Genomic DNA, 5,000 nt, shown 5'->3' on the forward strand with positions numbered 1-5,000 from the left:
TACGAGGACCGTGCGATCAGCCCAAAGTTATTCAGAGTCACCAAGGCAAACGGACCGGACGAGCCGACCGATTGGTTTTGATCTAATAAAAGCGTCCCTTCCATCTCTGGTCGGGACTCTGTTTGCATGTATTAGCTCTAGAATTACCACAGTTATCCAAGTAACGTGGGTACGATCTAAGGAACCATAACTGATTTAATGAGCCATTCGCGGTTTCACCTTAATGCGGCTTGTACTGAGACATGCATGGCTTAATCTTTGAGACAAGCATATGACTACTGGCAGGATCAACCAGGGAGCTGCGTCAACTAGAGCTGAGCAGCCGGCCGCCCGGGAGTGTGTCCCGGAGGCCCGCGCGAACACGCAAGCGTCCGCTCAATTATTCCGCAAACAGGAGGAGGCTGGGCTCCCCTGCACGATACACCTCGAAACCCTCTCAGGTCCCGGCGGCGCGCAGCGCCGTCCTAAGTACTTGGTCGGGTTCGAGAGAGGCGCAATCGCCCGGAGATAGGCGAGTAGACGCTTTCAGTGCGACCACCCGTGCTCCCAACTGAGCTTGCCGCTGCCGACAGAGGCCCGGGAGCGTGCTGTCGTGGTGTTGCCGGCGGGAGACAACACGCGGCCACAAACAGTGGCCGGGCAGCTCCAACGCCAGCGCCACAGAGGGGCAGAGCCCCACTTGGGTGCCAAAGCGAACTCTCCCAGCACAGCGCACGCGCCAACACATCCGCACAGCTGCGATACAAACCACCTGCGAGAACCGCGGGGGCGACCGAGCAGCAGACGGCGTCGCGGCGCCGAGTGCCGGGCGGCGGCGCATCCTCGACGCACACAGTCCTCAATCGGACCAGCACACTGCAGATGTCCACCGCGCTTCGCACCGGGCCCGCGAGGACCCACTTTGGCCGCACGGCGCCGCGCGCTGGGTGCGCCGGCGCGCAGCTGCGCCGCCTGCCGCGTCCGTCGGCCGGCGCGCCTGCCACTGGGCGCCCCCACCAGCCGGCTGTAGCGCGTGCGCCCACGCAGCGCGCGGCCAGCACGCCGGGCGCTCCCCCCTCACCGGCCGGGGACGGTCCCACCCAGCCACCGCCGCGTATCGCTTCATACCCACATGCCCACTCACGTTCGTGGGTATGACGGGTGTCGCTGAAGCAACCAGTTAATACCTGTACCGATTGTCGCAATCAATGATTCACCTCCAGCGTAAACAACCGCGCAACAACGGATTTCCAGTTCATTTGCGTAACTTGGGCAGCAAACGTAGACGTCCATCTACATTTGCAAATTCAGTGGGTCTTGCATGCCTGGATGATATGCGTCACGACACGCCACATCAGCCCACATACATGCTGCGACGTATACACGAGAGAACACGTGGAAGGTGGCCCGCGTACGTATGCGAATGCCATTGCACAGCTGCGAAGCTCATTGAACACGCAAACTCCCGCCTGACGAACTAGAGGCGACAGGGGGGCGATATACGTCTTACAGCAGTACACATTACAGTGGATAGCGGGACCATGTGGAACGTACGCAACACTCGCTAGATGTTGTGAGGGTACGCACCGTAACATGAATCAATACGCAGGACACCAGAGAGTGCGAGCACTGACCTATGTTGAGAGGGTTGCGATTAGGCAACGCTACATGAATGTTGCAATTCATATAACAATTACAGGTCAGGTTAGGGCCCAACGTGGGTTAGGTTAGGGCCCAACGTAGGTTAGGTTAGGGCGCAACGTAGGTTAGGTTAGGGCGCAACGTAGGTTAGGTTAGGGCGCAACGTAGGTTAGGTTAAGGCGCAACATAGGTTAGGTTAAGGCGCAACATAGGTTAGGTTAGGGCGCAACGTAGGTTAGGTTAGGGCCCAACGTAGGTTAGGTTAGGGCCCAACGTAGGTTAGGTTAGGGCCCAACGTAGGTTAGGTTAGGGCCCAACGTAGGTTAGGTTAGGTTAGGGCCCAACGTAGGTTAGGTTAGGTTAGGGCCCAACGTAGGTTAGGTTAGGTTAGGGCCCAACGTAGGTTAGGTTAGGTTAGGGCCCAACGTAGGTTAGGTTAGGTTAGGGCCCAACGTAGGTTAGGTTAGGTTAGGGCCCAACGTAGGTTAGGTTAGGTTAGGGCGCAACGTAGGTTAGGTTAGGTTAGGGCGCAACGTAGGTTAGGTTAGGTTAGGGCGCAACGTAGGTTAGGTTAGGTTAGGGCGCAACGTAGGTTAGGTTAGGTTAGGGCGCAACGTAGGTTAGGTTAGGTTAGGGCGCAACGTAGGTTAGGTTAGGTTAGGGCGCAACGTAGGTTAGGTTAGGTTAGGGCGCAACGTAGGTTAGGTTAGGTTAGGGCGCAACGTAGGTTAGGTTAGGTTAGGGCGCAACGTAGGTTAGGTTAGGTTAGGCGCAACATAGGTTAGGTTAAGGCGCAACATAGGTTAGGTTAAGGCGCAACATAGGTTAGGTTAAGGCGCAACATAGGTTAGGTTAAGGCGCAACATAGGTTAGGTTAAGGCGCAACATAGGTTAGGTTAAGGCGCAACATAGGTTAGGTTAAGGCGCAACATAGGTTAGGTTAAGGCGCAACATAGGTTAGGTTAAGGCGCAACATAGGTTAGGTTAAGGCGCAACATAGGTTAGGTTAAGGCGCAACATAGGTTAGGTTAAGGCGCAACATAGGTTAGGTTAAGGCGCAACATAGGTTAGGTTAAGGCGCAACATAGGTTAGGTTAAGGCGCAACATAGGTTAGGTTAAGGCGCAACATAGGTTAGGTTAAGGCGCAACATAGGTTAGGTTAAGGCGCAACATAGGTTAGGTTAAGGCGCAACATAGGTTAGGTTAAGGCGCAACATAGGTTAGGTTAAGGCGCAACATAGGTTAGGTTAAGGCGCAACATAGGTTAGGTTAAGGCGCAACATAGGTTAGGTTAAGGCGCAACATAGGTTAGGTTAAGGCGCAACATAGGTTAGGTTAAGGCGCAACATAGGTTAGGTTAAGGCGCAACATAGGTTAGGTTAAGGCGCAACATAGGTTAGGTTAAGGCGCAACATAGGTTAGGTTAGGGCGCAACATAGGTTAGGTTAGGGCGCAACATAGGTTAGGTTAGGGCGCAACATAGGTTAGGTTAGGGCGCAACATAGGTTAGGTTAGGGCGCAACATAGGTTAGGTTAGGGCGCAACATAGGTTAGGTTAGGGCGCAACATAGGTTAGGTTAGGGCGCAACATAGGTTAGGTTAGGGCGCAACATAGGTTAGGTTAGGGCGCAACATAGGTTAGGTTAGGGCGCAACATAGGTTAGGTTAGGGCGCAACATAGGTTAGGTTAGGGCGCAACATAGGTTAGGTTAGGGCGCAACATAGGTTAGGTTAGGGCGCAACATAGGTTAGGTTAGGGCGCAACATAGGTTAGGTTAGGGCGCAACATAGGTTAGGTTAAGGCGCAACATAGGTTAGGTTAAGGCGCAACATAGGTTAGGTTAAGGCGCAACATAGGTTAGGTTAAGGCGCAACATAGGTTAGGTTAAGGCGCAACATAGGTTAGGTTAAGGCGCAACATAGGTTAGGTTAAGGCGCAACATAGGTTAGGTTAAGGGATGGTGTATGAGGGGGGAGGGGACGAGGTTCGTTCATAGTGATGATGGTAAGTGGACGCCTGAGGCACCCTGAGATGTGTCACGTCAGGATGCACCTTTGGCTCAGGGGAGGTGGTGCGCCGGTTCTGTGGGTGTGGCAAGGGAGTGGCAGACCTGTGTCTTTCATTCCTGCCATTGCTTATATGCTGTGAGACACGCCAGTGTGGTGGTGTTGGCTGCACCCCTGTGTAGCACATGTGTGGGTGTTTGTGGCTTATCTGCGTAATGATGGTTGTTGGAAGTGTGAGATATTCTGTTTTTGGGGTGGACCTCCTGGTTTTGTTATCATAGTGTGAATGGTGTAATGTGGCGGAGAGGATGCACTGGATGTTGTTCCATGGTGGTGCTTAGATATTGTGTCTGTGTCTGTTACAGCCAGAGAGTAGTGTGTGATAGGGTGTCTGGGTGACGTGTAGTTCACATTGTGTGCAGAGACTGTCAGCATGTATAGGGACAGTTCTATGTCGTATGTCATCTATATTCCGATGGCTCTGCATCTATTAGTTATCAGCGCCATGTATCAGTTTAATCTGGTTGCAGTCTCGTGGTGTTCTATCTCTGTACAGTAGTAGAGGTGCGACTGCACTACGTAGCTACCCCTTGCGGCAGCTTTCCCCGGTGTATGGCATATGATTATCAGCAATGAGTCGATTAGTGACAACTGGTCGTGTGACAACGTCACATGTCTGCGGGTGGGATACGCTACAACCTGCTTGTGGGTCAGGGCTCAGTAATGCTCTCCTCACACTGAGCGCTCGGACCGTCATTACCCGTCTGCGTGATGTATTGCGGAGCGCTTTTAGCCATTGCCAGAGTCTTTGCGACTGCGAGTGCAACGCCCATGGGGACCGACATGGTTGGGGCGCTTCCTAGCTGATCGCTCAGCATCGGAATCCGTACTGTGAGCACGCAATCGCGCACAGACTTAGAGCATGTGTAGGGACAGCGGGAATTTCGCATCTTGGATACAACGCTTCATGAAACGGATGATATAGGGGTGGATTGCAACTTACGACTGCGAGAAAAGTCCGCCGTTCATCCGCTGGAGTTGCAATTTGGGCAGGTGACGTGAGGCACGTACGGGGGCGGGTGGCGTGATTGTCGGTGGACGACGTCGTGCGGCGCAGGGACTGGCGTTGGTGCTCTTGTGGTGGACAGTGGATGCAGGCTTTGTGGGTGGGGTCGGGAAACGGGTACTGTGGGCCCATCGCCGTCGTAGTCAGCTTGGCGTCGCATAGATGGCGGTACTGTTTTTGTGGTGCGATCGACATGGTGGTTGTAGTGCTGTCGGATGCGCGTAGATGGGGCTATTGCATGTGGTTTCGTCGTGTTTTCATAGATGGCGATGCCGTGTTTTGGCACTATGGTTGGCGTGGTGTCAT

The 5,000-nt window shown here is 53.8% G+C and overlaps 1 non-coding gene across 1 annotated transcript in view; it reads right to left on the reverse strand.

Moving 5' to 3' along the window:
* Positions 1-298, reverse strand: part of LOC126197095 (small subunit ribosomal RNA) — a 1,909-nt gene extending 1,611 nt beyond the window's left edge. The window contains exon 1 of the ribosomal RNA XR_007539496.1: positions 1-298. This exon is cut by the window's left edge and continues 1,611 nt beyond it. This is a non-coding gene — a ribosomal RNA (small subunit ribosomal RNA).
* Between the last annotated feature and the right edge of the window lie 4,702 nt (positions 299-5,000).

This window comes from Schistocerca nitens, chromosome 7, assembly GCF_023898315.1.
Source record: "Schistocerca nitens isolate TAMUIC-IGC-003100 chromosome 7, iqSchNite1.1, whole genome shotgun sequence".
Classification (NCBI taxonomy): Eukaryota; Metazoa; Arthropoda; class Insecta; order Orthoptera; family Acrididae; genus Schistocerca; species Schistocerca nitens.